Below are 15,203 nucleotides of genomic sequence, written 5' to 3'. Positions count from 1 at the left end.
TCTGTGGTTCATACCAACCATTTAAAATTAAAAGATTTTTCTCTCATAAAAAACTGATTAAACTTACTTTTTCCCCACTGCGTGGTTTATAACAGTCCTTAGAATCCGAGGATCGAATCTGTATTCATTGGATCCGCAACATGTTTAAATCGAAAAACTGATTTTTGAGCAACGAATGAACCGATCCAACACAGGAGTCAGAGCGAACCGTTGCCTTAGCTTTAAGGTAAAAATGTTATAATTTTGATCGTAATATTGATTTAGACTCATATTGATTAGTTGAATGATCCAAAATCAATTAAATAACAGATAAATGAATTAACTCTAAATCAACTGAATTGTTAGAAGTGAATCTTCTCGAAATTAATTAATTTGTGAATTAATGGATTTTTCTAAATATAATTTACTCATTTGTTTTTTTGGAGACAACCTTTTTTAATTCTGATTCTTAAGTAAATGAATGAATTGGTTTTAAATCAAGATGAATAAATGAGATGAATTAATTGATTTTAAATCAAGATAAATTAATGAGATGAATTAATTGATTTTACATCATTTTCATTGCCATTATTCAATGGATTGTAACAAAAATTTATGAAAATGAAGAAAAAAAGTTTTTAAAAGAAAAATATTTCAGAAAATATTATTTAGTTTGCACATTAACGATTGTCTCCTTCTGCCCGAGAATGCTACATATGTTGCTCGATCCAGTGAAATAATTCAGGTTGGATTATTTTCAGGGATCTAGGAGGTGGTTAGTCGGAGGTGGTTGGTTGGCGATGATTAGGTTAGGAGGTGGTTGGTTGGAGGATGGTTGGTTGTTGGAGGTGGTTACTTGAAAGTGGTTAGTTGGAGTTGGTTGGTAGTTTGAAGTGGTTGGTTGGAGGTGGGAGGGTGAAAGTTGATGTGTGATATATGATAGAATCAAGGATTAATCTTCTCTTGTTTAAGGACGGAATTCTAGAAGTGTTGAGGAGTAGAGATCACTCTGCTAAAGTCAGGGTTAGTTCTTTACATTTTCATTTTTTATAATTTAAAAACTTTTGGATTTTATTTTATGTACACTTACACTAAGGGATGTCAATATTTAAAGATTTTTCGAAATTTTAATTGCTTCAACCGCATTTGTATGGAGCATAAAATTTTAAACAACTTTGAGAAAAGAAATTGTTGCTTGCGTTAGTCGCGTTGATCAAATTTTATGGACTTCAGAGAAAAACTTCTTTACTAATATAGACGTTTAAAGAACCAATATGTATGCTATTCTGGTTAAAGCAATTGGAAATCCAAAATCCCGCTCCCTTACTGTACAGTGTACACCGTGCATTGAACATTGGACATTGAACAATATGCAGTGAAGCTCACATATATTCATTAAATAGTCATCAATTAGATTTGGGTAAATGCTCCAAAACACTTTTGTTAATTAAAACTTCTATTATGTTTTTAAGCTGTCTCTTATGATTTTCCAATTATTTTGGTGTATAATTACTTATAATTACTTATAATTACTTATAAATTACTTATAAGCTCCAAAATTTCCTTTTTAAGAAAACTTGATTTAAACAGGGTAGTGGTTAATGTAACCAGTTTCTCTAGTAACTGCGCTCCATAGTCCTAGGAAGATTGGGCTACTTTAAACCCATTTCTTTATGAACTGTGGTCCTCCATAGCACCGGGAAGAGTTGCTTGTTAATTTACCGTATTTTTCTAGGAACTGTGCGCCATAGCCCTGGGCAGGGTTGGCGCCCTAAACCCTAACTTCTCTGGCTGGGGTGCTTCAGTGTGGAAAATTATGGAGGCTACAGAGCAGGAGGATCTTAAGGTATTTAAAATATTTTTAAATCATAAATGAACAAAACAAGGCTTAAAAATATTAGACATTAAAGAATATAAAATTTTGTGAAAATTATAACGAAAAAGTTATCATCGCTTGAAGAATTATTAGTAAGATAATTAAGTCTTGAAATATAAAGCTAGGAACCCAAGCATTACAGAAGGAGCAAAGAATCCATTGTTTTACCTTCTAATGACCTCTAACGATCTATAGTGACATGCATGTGAAACGAAAGCTAGGAACCAAAGCAATTGATAGATAGAGGTTTTTAATGCTGATAATTATTTTCCAAATATTATTTTTTTGTCCACTCTGTCTTCTAATTCACTTAATTTAACTACGTTGTATTATCTGCATAGCCCCCCCCTAAAAGGATAATATGCTCTATATTCACTTTTTTGTAATTTTTTGAAATGTCTAATGTAAGTCGTCATGTCTTGGCTGTTATTCTTTACATAACAAAATTTAAAAACTAGGCACTCTTCATCTCATCATTTTCTGAGGCAATTGCTCGAGGTGGTGGAACCCAAGATGGAATAGGGGGATTTATAGTTATCGAAGGGCATGTGTTTCATCAATTATCCCTAAAAATTGTTGGGTTTTTGTTATTTAATTATGAAAATAATCAAAAACAGGTTGTTAGATTGATACCAGTAAAAGTATTGACAGCCAAATTTTCGAAAAGCGTTTAGGTTCTTAAAATTCTATCTACATATTTTCGCAATTAGAATTAATTTTTTTGTTTTTGTCTTTTTTCTTGTCAGAGGCTCTTAGTTCATTGAAACATTTCTTTAACTTATTTAGATCTTAATGAGACTTTATTTTTTTTTACTTTTCTATGTTACTATTTTAACATTTAAGTTTAAAGCGAAAAGTATTTTCAACTATTGTAGAACATAAATATATTTTAACATTTTTGTTCAAGGAAAAAAGCTTTTTCTGCTACTCTAGACGTTATAAATATTTTTTCAAAGCGGAAAGCTACTTTCTACTCTTGTAGAAATCCTATAATTCATTTTTGATATTTCAGAGAAAAGCTTACCACAATGCTGTGTTATATAAAAATATTGCATATATAGATGCAAAAAGCTGTTCACATTGTTGTGGACGTTTTAAATCAGTTATGAAAGGAATATTTAGCTAGATTTTCAAAAAATGTGAAACTAACACCTTTTTTATTTACTCTGTAAGGTTTGGAGCATTTTAAAAGTATTGAACCATTTATTATGATTTCTTGCACAAAGAAAGTTTAACTTTTTGAGTGAAAAAATGTGTTGCCTGTATTTTTTGCTTTAGGATTGGTGAAAGGCCTCCTTGAGGATACCCAGAGCGAGGTCCTGGTGATTGCACTCTTGGAGGTCATGAACACCATCGCATTCTCCAGTCCTCATCACTTCAGAAATGTTTTCACGGTCAGCATATGAAACTTTTTCAATATATTCAAATTAATTTTTTAGCCTTTAATTGACTAAAATAGACAAGTGTGCCATTATTAGTGCTTCACAACTTTATAAAACTTCATCTGCCCTGGTTAAATGAGGATCGTTAATAAAAGCATTACTTACACTAAAAGCAAATATAAAATCATACCGTCTACTAGCAATAAGACCTTTCTCCAGACCTGATATATTATTATTCACTTCAAGTTTGGTGAGTGGAAGGAGGTTATTATTATGATTATGACAGTCTGATTTGATTTGTTAGGTTTTCATTCATATTAGTGCTATGTGCTATTTGTTGATTTTAAGAATATCAGATTAAAGATTTCATTTTTTTTAAAGATAGAGAAATAGTAGCCTTTTTGAATCGTTAGTGGCATCCTTAAATTAGATTGTGCTTCAAGATTAACTGAGCGTATTTCAGGAGGTGGTTGATATAGCTGTTGGTTGGTTTATGGAGTCCGGAAATCTTCCAGATGTCCGGAAATCCATCGGGAAGCATATTATTGCATGGTCCAACTTCTGGAAGGTATTAATTGCACATTTTCGTTTAGTATATTTAAATGTTTATTTTTGATTTTTATTGAGTTAGAATAGTTTTCTTCCCTTTTCCCCATAATATTTATTTGTAAACATTTTAATATTACTGGACTAAAGTTGATAGTTTTAAATATTCCTATCTTCAGTTCTGTTTAAATTGCTGAAACATATTTTCAATTGTCAGGAGGAGGTTGGGTTTGGAGTGGACCAAGTTGGGTTTTATATAGAGGATCTGATGCTGGAGACAAGGACGGGTGGAGAGGATGAGGATCTACAGGATTTAGAGGATGATGAGGTTTCAATCAGTATCCTACAGGCATTTCAATACAAGGTGATTCAGGGATATAACATTAGCTTTTTAATCAGTTGTTTTTCCTTCTTTTAGATTCTGTATTATAGGCCCACTTACAATGAGACATGTACATTTAAACATCTGTTATTTTTTAGTGGGGGTCTGCTGAGTACGATGATGAAGAGAAGGAGAAATCCCAAACCCAAACCATCTCCTTCTTACAGATGATTGATTGTGTGCTTACCGGCCTTTCAGACACTAATCCTGTCTACCTTATCCTACCAAAAGTTGGAGTCTGGTTACACTTGGTAAGAAATGTTTCAATGGAATCCTTGTCCTGGAGATGGTCTGAGGATTTAGCTATCTCTGGTTTGCGATGTATGATGTCATGTCTCAAGATTATAAGTCTAGTGCATGCCCCTTTACTGGCAGATAAAGAAAACATAGTCTCTGAATTTTTCTGCTACCTGGCTAAACAGATGAATAGGTTCACGGTTGCAGGACAGAGGGTTTTAATCTTCAGCCTGCAACAGCTCTTCAATGTGAACCAGGAGAACCTCAGCATGATGATATATCAATTAATTGGACGTGAAGGTCATCTTATTAACCTTGCAGTTGGTGGATCCCATGAATGTATCCTCAACGATACAATAAACCTTCTTCATGCCTTACTAAATCTCAAGAATGTGATTATCATGCAGAATGTTTATCTACTTCTCATGGAGCGCTTTGAGAAAGCACTTTACTCTCTTGCCAATGTAAAACCATTCCTTGAATCAAATGCATACTCTGTAAAAATGCATAAGACTACAGCTAAGAAGATGGTAATGTTTGTTCTGGCTGCTATAGGGAATATAGCTACGACTAAGGGTAGTCTGCTGTCTATGTGGGCATTAGATCCAAGTATATTCGAGGTTTTATCCCATCACTCTGGCCTCCACAATACCTGCCTTGCTGTAGCTCATCCAGCCATCCATCACAGCATTCTTCGTCTTCTTCTTCTGCACAGCTCTACACACAGCTTTTATCAATCTTCTTCAGAACTCCTGGGTTCAACCTCAGCCTCTCCAACCTCTCAGCACCTTACCAACCTTCTTAACAGCTTATCGACCCTAATAAGCTGGTCTGCCACCTCACAATCGGTGAAGTCTTTGGCTTTAAAATATATGTACACCATATTGGTCAGTTTAAAGCCTTGTGGGGATATATTTGTCAGCACTGAAGTATTTGAGTCAATATTCAAATCATGTATCAAGCTGTTGGCCACATCCCACCATTTGATCAAAGACATTTTGAGAATTTTCCTGTTCATTGTGGAGGAGTTCATTTTATCATCTGACAAGCTGCAGGTACTAGCCCATTGTGTGCTTCAAAGCTTTCAGCATGCTGATGATTCGTGTAAGCAGATGTCACTACGACTCCTTTCCAGAATCCCACTGAGCATTATGTTCAAGAAGACAAACCTTGAAGTCCTTAAACAGTTTGGTGTCAGCAAGGATTTCCATAGATCCATCCTGGAAAGAGTAATGCGCCGGGAGTACTCTGCAGATGACATGTCAGGGGCAGAGGTCAATGAGTACTTTCAGTATATAGGAGGGGATGGGAAAAATGTGTCCTGGCTGGAAATGTGCGAAATATTTGGTAAGTTATCATTAGACTTTTTTACATTTTTCATATTGTTAACAAAATTTTAAATTACAGGAGAATGTGATGATTATCAGATTTCTGGAGAGCTGAAAGCAACATGTCTTGCCTGGGTGTCAGCACAGTACTGTGTACTAAATAAACTCAAATCTCCTGTTGGTGAGTTAGTAATTGAAAGGTGCACTTAAATGGTTTTGACTATCTTGATGAGATCTTAATAAATGCAAATATAGACCAGTTTAATCAGCACCAAGGAAATCAAGACTGAAACAGACCAAGGTTCTGAAAGCAATTAAGCCACTCTGATCTGACTGAAATAGCCTCTTGTCATTCCTGAAATTCCTAAAATGAGTTGATAAAGTATAACCAATAAGGATGTCGTGAAAAAACAATATTCAATTAAATTTTAAAATTTTTGTTGTACAGGGTGACCTGTAAAACATGAAAATCTAAAAAACTTTGGTAATTCATAATTATCTAATTATCTTGAAAACTTTACTTTTCATGTTTTAGTTATTTAGATCTTTTAAAGAAGTTTCCAAAAATGTCTTTAAATTTTTTCTAGAAAAAAATTGACAATTTTATAGATTCAAAACTAAATTACAGGGTGTTATTTTGGTTTTCTAATTTTGTTCTTTTTGGGATTTTAAAATTTAAAATAAAAACAAAACAATTTTGAAGTTACGTCAAATATAACATACGTTTTGAAAACAGGAAATCCTAAGGAAAGTGCAGGAAAAGACAGGACGACATTTAGTTTAAGAATAAAGGCATTTAAAAAAAACCTCACCCGGTCAAAATTGACCTTCTCGTCACTAATGGGTTAACATCTTTTCAGCATTCAACATTATCTTATTTTAAGGGAAAGCACAGGATACTCTTGGACACATTGATGTAACATGCCGGAGGCTGGCAAACCAATCCTCACAGCTTATAGACATAAACCAGGTATTTTCATACTTGGTGAAAGTTTCTGATACTGTTAATTAAACAATACACAATACACATCCATTGAACGACTAATCTTTATTATATCGTGCAAGTTGAGGGCAGGCTCAAGTAGTTTGAAGTTTCAGAAAATGCCACGTAGGTCCTCAAACTTTTCATGAACAGACACAAGACATATTGTAGCTAAAAATCAAAGCCCTAATTCAACTGCCTGACTAACTAGATGCGCTCTGAAAAAGTCTTTTGATGTGATTTTTACTGATTTCACTATTAAAACCCGGTTTTAGGCAGTGCTTGCTTCTTAAAGATTTATACAGTTTTCACTAAGGGCTTTGACTTTTTGCTAAACATGTATTTAGACTGTTAATGACATGTTAAAAAATTTGAGGACTCGTCATTAACGGTTCAAAAAATATCACACAAAAAAACAGAATTAGCTTAAGCCTTGAAACTACAGATACGTTTGTTTTAGACCTGAAAATGCACATTATTTCTACAGTATCTTAAAAATGGATTTACTCAAGATTCCCTAAATTGTATTTTCTGAAAATTATATTAAAGATGAAAAACCTAATGGTCCATTTTCAGCAGTGTACCTGCTCAGCTATTGGAGAAAAAGCTTTGTAATTTGGGGTCAAAGTTAAAGTCATTTCTCAACATTGTATGCAATATAAATCAACTTTGACATTATATTAGCTGTATTGGCTGTGAAACTAGTCTTGGCTAGGGTTTTAGCTTCAAATTAATCAACTTTTGATTGATATTTTCTAATTTTTCTTATTTTTTTTATATGCCTCATGATTTATTCAGGCCCAGGGTTTGCTGCATCTAGTCCACTACCTAGAGAAGTGTATGTTAAATGCTTGGGATGGATCTCTAGGTAGTTTACCAACTGCTAACAAGTCTGCTTCTCTCTTCTTCTACGCCAACAAGAAAACCTGCAAGGTAAACACACTGCAAGGCAATGCCCGATTCACAGCGTTCCTCTGATAAATAATAGTGAAGATATTGTTGTTTTTCTAGGTTTATAAGTCTCTATATATGCTAATTCCTACATGTTTTCCTCCAGTAAGTGATATCTACGTAAATACATGATCCGACAAAATGTTACCATTGTAAATCTGGCAGCGCGATCATTGTCTTAAAGATTACGCTTACATTCCCTTTAAGATGTATATTTTATATTGTATCAATTAATATTGCTGCATTGGTGAATAGAAAATAATTTTCTAGTTAAATTGTAAAAAGACGAGGAGCATTGAAGGGTACTGGCGTGGAGGTCAAATAAATCAGGACTGGAGCTTGGTCTATTGTCAATCATGATCATAGCAATAGCCTTTCAATTATTGCCGGCAAAAGTCACTATTGAGATTGTAATTTTAAGTTGATACGTTTGATGAATGTTGTAGGACTGGTTGGAGAGGGTGCGAGGAAACCTAATGAGGATTGCATACACTGTCGGGAACTACTCTGAAGTTGTTCGAAATGCCTGGGCCCTCCTTCCAATCCTCTTCAAGAAAGGTTGATTCTAACATATTTCAGATAGATCCTAAAGTCAAAGACTTCTTCAGAAAGTGCTTGTTAAAACCAGATCCAGTGGTCATTCGGACCTTTATACCCATTGTCCATTGTCCAATGTCCAACTGGTGAAATTACACCGTTTCATTCTGATTTATGTGGATGACGTGTAGTTTATTGCGCTGTTTATCCCTAAAGTTTTAAAACCGCTGTTTTATTGAATTTAATTTAACCATTAATTATTCACAGCTGGAAGTGAAACAAATCCACATTTATCAATCAATCAATCAACCAACCAATCATTTAATCAATCAAACAAGCAAGTAAACAATCATTTAATCAATCAAAAAAGCAAGCAACCAATTTTTTAATCAATCAATCAACCAATTAACCAATCATTTAATCAATCAATCAATCATATTTGTTCCAGGAGATATTGAGAGTGTGAGTGGAATGAACTTGATACTGTTGACCTGCTTAGCTCTAGCTAAACTCAAAGCTCCTGCTAATATTCAGGAACAAATCCTTGCACTCTGAACCTTGTTTTAAAGGGAATTCCGACGAATTTTTGAGCGAGCTTTCATTTTAAGTGGCATGTCATGTTAAAAGAAAATTCAAACGTAGGTCGTGTGACCCGCTTCTTGAAGAGTTTCATGCCCACTCATTAAAAATTAATCTTGAGTTACATTGTTGAAGAAAAAAATTGAATAATTCTTTCAACTTCTTTCCTTGTTTCTTCCAGTTAAGTCCTTCAGTCACTTTTATAGAGAATCCGCATTTGAAGATAAGAGTTTTGATTAAAAAATTAATTAGTATCTTTTTTTTTCTCAGACAAAGGGTTAATAAAGGATACTGTTGTGAATCGGGCATGTATTTATTCAAATAGAGGGGCATTAAATTATGTCCACGGTCCATTTAATCTTTATAATTAATTTGGGTTAAGTGCCACTGCCTTAACAGTTGATTTGTTTTATACAATCATGGTTCAATACTTCATATTGTTTATAAAAAGAAATAACGTATTGTAAATGCTTTATTTAAACGGCAAAGCATGCTGTATGATGTAAATTGATATTTTAAGAATTTTTACTTAAATGCTAATCTATAGATTTTTTCATTTAAAGGATTTTATCCGCAGGGCATTTATGTGTGGGCTAGAGAAGTGTCAAGATCTAAGTTTAAATGGATTCCAGGTTAGAACCTAAACATATTGTTAGAATAATTATAATAAAATTAATGATAATGACAAATAGCAAACTGGCAAAATGGCAAAATGGCAAAATGACAAAATGACAAAATGAAAATTCACAAATGGCAAAATAATAAAATGACAAAATGATAAAATGAAAAAATGACTAAAGGAACAAATGAACAATGACAAATTTAGGCGTAAGTGAGCTTGGACGGGATAACACTGAATCCGGAGTAAAAAGTATTCAAGGATTTCTTTCTGGAACTCAAGAGCAGGAAAACCATCAATATTTTTTTTCCAACTTCTTCAATGAGATTAAAACTATGAATAAGATTTTTTTCGAAGTCCTCTGCTCTGCAAGACTGCAAGAAGAGGAGTTCCGATGTGGTGTTAATTTTAAGTCATCGATAAATTTGTTTAAGACCCTACAAAACAAATTTTTCCGCGGAGGAATTCAAATAATTAATCAAATTAAACCTTTTTCTTTTAAAGCCCGTGAAATCAAATGACGCATTCTTTTATTTTACTTTTCTCCTTTGAGGCAGTTAAATAATTACACAAATTTTATAACAATTCAACAAATTCTCAGTATATAATAATTTGTTTTATCATAAAAGAGTAGGTAAATGACGAGTTTCACGGCTTTCTGCACGCATCAGGGTTACCTTGAATAAAGTCTTTTACGGGCTCAATTTATGACTTGAATAAGAGAGAAGAAAGTTTACATGAATATAAGGAAACAGAAAGTATATATTCCGTATAGTCGTCTCTGAAGTCTCATTCTTTGTGGGTCACTCTGTACATTAGAGTAGAATGTTATCAATTCTCCTTGGTTAAGAAAACTATTTTGGTTTCCAGGTTCATGATAAAAGTGAGGAGATGGGTCAGCTTCTACCTGCCCTTGGAGAACTGGTTTGGAAGGAACAGTTGATACATACATTCATTCATTCATTCATTCATTCATTCATTCATTCATTCATTCATTCATTCATTCATTTCATATTTAATTCATTTTTAATTTGCATTCATTTTTCAATTTCTTCGTTCATATTTCTTTTCATAATTAATTTTTGCTTTTTACTTATTTGCTCTTAGATCATACATAATATTTTAAAAAATCCTTTTCTTATCAAAACACAAATCTTCATGAGATCTTATCTTATGAGAGGCCATTAATACTTTCCCTGGTCAATTAATTTGATGCATAATAATCCTTAAGACATCATGCAGCTTAAGCGAAGAAAATAGAAAAAGTTTAAATTTTCTAAACCTGGTTCCGGATCAAATAGAAATAAAAGGAACTCCTTCCCAATCCATTATAGAAATTGTTCTTCTGATAAAATTGTGTAAACAGTATACATATCTTTATTCTGAATAAACCTCTGAAAAAAGTTGGTTTTTCATGTGCAAAACCCGAAAAAGTTTTTTTATTCTATAATTATTATTCTTATAACCTCTGCAAAAACCTGAAAAAAAGTTGGGCTTCATCTGCAAACCTGTTAAAGATTTTTTAATTCTCTTTACTTAAACCTCTGCAACAAAACAAATGAAAAATGGTTTTAATCTGAGAAAATTTAGGTTTTATCTACAAAAAACCTGTAAAATCTCATTCTGAATTAACCCCCAGAAAAAAATCTTCCTCCGCACAAACCCTGATATTCTGACTGAATTAACACTGTAACTAGGGACACCTGGCATTGTATGAATACGATGAATACTTTTCTTGGGTCAAAACTTATCACCAGGTTTGTATACATTGTTCATTTTTGTTTAGTTTTAAACTTATTTTGATAAACAATTAGTAGTCAGAACTTTAGTGATGTGAATCTCGTGATAAAGCATTAATCGCCATCTGGCATCAAGCATTCATCCTCAAATTTAAAAGTGCCCACATTGGATATCGAGATCAAGAGCGTAATTTCTGACCTCTGGGAAGTTTTACAATACAATGTTGGCTTTACAAAACAACCATTCGTTCAGTTAAGCGCATACCAGTTAGTTCTCACAGTTTTGTGGAAACTCGTCAGAAAAACAGGAATCAATGATTACATTCCATGTTTTTAACAAGAACAACATTTAATTTATAAATAGAAGACAAAAGAAACATTGAAAGGTACTGTCCGATTCACAGACGTACCTTTTGAACCTTTACATCTGGTTAATATTGTGAAATATATCGTCGTTTTTTTACTTGAAAACTGTCACTTCTTTAGAGTATCTCCCATTGACAATAATTGGATTTCAATAACAGAAACATGGATCACTAATGAACTAAGGATCAGACAAAGCTTTAAAAGGAACTGTTGTGGATCGGACATAGAATTCTATAAATAGAGGATCATTTAATCATTTTACAGTCTCTTTAATAAGATTCCAACTCTTTGGATATAACAAGGCTGAAATTCTGTAATAGATTGATTAATGATATACAAATTCTTATTCTTAATTGAGTATTTTAAAGAAACTAATCTCAGTTGTTTTAAGCATGGAATGTTTTATTCAATGGCACCTAGAAAAGTCGGCATTATTATTTTGCTAAAAATTAAAAGGTTTTGTATTTTTATTCTAGACGGAGAATACAGAAGACAATTCTGCTGGAACTCCTGCACAGAACAAATATCTGATAGCACTCTCTCAATTCCAGGTAAACTGTGATACCTTTGATACTCTCTCTATTCTAGATAAACCTAGATACCTTGGATACCCTCTCAATTCCAGGTAAACCTAGATACCTTGGATACCCTCTCAATTCTAGATAATCCTAGAGACTTTTGATACTTTCTCAATTCCAGGTAAACCTTGATACCTTTGATACCCTCTCAATTCTAGATAATCCTAGATAACTTGGATACTATCTCAATTCAAGGTAATCCTGTATACTTGGATGCTATCTCAATTCTAGATAAACCTAGATACCTTGGGTGCCCTCTCAACTCCAGGTAAACCTAGATACCTTGGATACTCTTAATTCCAGGTAAACCTAGATACCTTGAAAACTCTCTTAATTCTAGGTAATCCTATATATACCCTGGATACTCTCTAAATTCCAGGTAATCTCAGATACCTTGAATACTCTCTCAATTCTAGGTAAATCTTAATACATTGAATCTTGAATACGCTCTCAATTCAGGATTAAGATTCTTGGAAAACTAGGAGTCCCTGATTCTACGAAGAGGTCCCTAGCCTTTGATGAAGCAGGCAAAGCACGCATAGACAGTAAAATATAAAGTATTTTGAAACCGTTCTCTTGTTGTTTTTGTCGACCCCACACCTTCTGATAAACAAGCTACCTATTGTGATTATCCTATTCTAGATAAGGTTAGGGGGTGCGGAGGATTTAACAAGAAAAACCATATTTGTTGTTTTAGGACGGTTTAATACCGTCAGTTGTTGATGGATTGGAGCCTGATCATATTTCCAGCCATGAATCTATAGTTGACAATACATTGGATTCCATTCACATTAACCTATTACAGGTAAGGGTAAAAGGAATTGAGTCTAGGACACAAATTTTTCAGTCACGGTCCTGTAATTTTACAACCTGATCGTGAAAACCTTTCATATTTCAAACTTTGATTATTTGATCTAACAGAATTCATAGTTTGAAATATCTAAGATCTACGACGTTGGGTTGCAAAGATATTATAGAATTCGAATTTTTGACAACAAACTAGTGACATTTGCTTTACAACTTTTATTGCTAAATTTTTTAACAACCTCATCAGTATTGGGCATGTTTATAAGGTTTTGCATTTGTTTTGCATCTTGCATTTTGAATTTTGCATTATGCATTTTGCATTATTTTTGTTTTGTTTTGCAGAAATATATTATTAAAACTACGCATTTCTCTTTTTTACATGAACATTATTCCTGATATTTCTGTTTTTGTATCGTGAGATTTAAGATCAATGATACCCCAAATAACTAAACAATCCCTAAAATGAAAATCCGTCCTGCCATAAATTGTTTGGAAAATGAAAATGAAATCATCTTATAAATATTTTATATTTGAAGGCCGGATTACAGATTCAGAAAAGCTACATGAAATCAAACTCTAACTGGAATGACAACAGCCAGTTGAATCAGGAATTTTAGAATAATATTTTTGTTAAATTCCCCCTCCCCCTTCCTAGCTCCTTAAAAATTATATTCCCCCAATGTTCGCAATTTTCACAATTAAAGTTTTTGGTAAAAATTAATTTTCTATTTATTCATGATATTCATTGATTTTATGATTACACTCTCTCTAACCCAACATATCACTCCAGGTTTTAAACAAATGTCATTTTTGCCATAATAAATTTCTTTGTAAACCACAACATCTTCAGATAGCTAATGAATATCTCTTTTAGAAGTGAATCAAGCAACTATTAGCTTTGTTGTTTTACGTAAGTTTGTGGTAGGCCACATAATGATTTAAAATCGCACCTTTTATTTAATTAAAGAGATTTAGCAATGAATCTGCTATGACTAGTCCATCTGGGTAAATCTACTTCCTACGACAAAAAGTCCGTTTTATTTGTGAATACACTTTGACGGCAAGAAGCGTCCACCTTTATTTTATTAAATGATGGGTTGTCTGCTAATAATAATAAAAATAATTCTAAATGAAATGAAGGCACTGAGTTCTGCAAATACTGATATCTCTAAGATCTTGAAGATGGTCGATATTACAGGTATATCAAGGAATTTACACCAGGAACCTATGAATCTGATGCATCATATCCTTCATTGTCAATTCCAATGCATCATATCCGCCAATTCCGATGCAGTATATCTGCAAAACATATCCGCCAATTCCGATGCATCATAACCGAAAAATCTGATGATCATGTACGGATGAAAATTCAGATTCGTAAAATCTGTTGAGTCCGATACATTACATTCGCCAAATCCGATGCACCTAATCTGCCAAGTCCTATAGACAACTTCACCCCCATCGAATACGCTACTGAATAATAAATGTCAATATTTTTGTCAGTCAACACCTTTTAATTTTATCCATAAATGTAACTGGGTCATGTGAGTTGCCGCAAAAACATTGGGCCCAAATGGTTCAGTCGTTTTGATATTATTTTGATGCAAACAAACAGACAACCAGATCTATCTTCTATATAAAAAAGCTCTTAGCTCATGTATATTGTATATTTTTTATTTGATGCCCAATAGGCTTGACAAAATTGGATGAACATTTCTGAGGGAAACCAAGGGAGTAACATAGGCTAAACAAATTGTTAAGGTGCAGAGCAAAGTACTGTTTTGGTGTACAACGCAATCTGGCAAGAAATCAACTGTATTAAGAACAAGGGAACATCACAGGTAAAACATATTTAGAAACTTATATCTTTTAATTCAGATAGTTTGCTTACCATCCGGATCCGAGGGGCAAAATATCAACCAATAACACAAAAAAATTGTGCTCTCAAAACTCAAATCCGAACTGTTGAAAAAAGCTGTTCTTAGGATCCGGATCCGCAAAATTTTGGCTTCCTTGATCCGAATCCGCAAAAATATCAACCAAAATAAACTGTTGAAAAAAGAGAGGTTTAAAAAGTTCCTGATCTATGAAAGTTTAATTAAGTTTATCATAAAATAAGCGAAAACAAATTTAGTAAATTATAAAGAAATATTTATGACCTGGATACGGATCCATTTTTTCCAGTGCGGATCCAAAAATATCAAAATTACATGGATCTTAAGCACAGCTAGGAAAATATCAGCAGTATAGCAGTAATAGTATATGTGAATTGTTTTTTAATAAATAAAAAATTTGTTAAAATATGTTTTTCTATG

This window comes from Eurytemora carolleeae, unplaced genomic scaffold (genome assembly GCF_000591075.1).
Source record: "Eurytemora carolleeae unplaced genomic scaffold, Eaff_2.0 scaffold602, whole genome shotgun sequence".
In the NCBI taxonomy this organism is placed as follows: Eukaryota; Metazoa; Arthropoda; class Copepoda; order Calanoida; family Temoridae; genus Eurytemora; species Eurytemora carolleeae.
Note: the sequence above shows the minus strand (reverse complement) of the source record.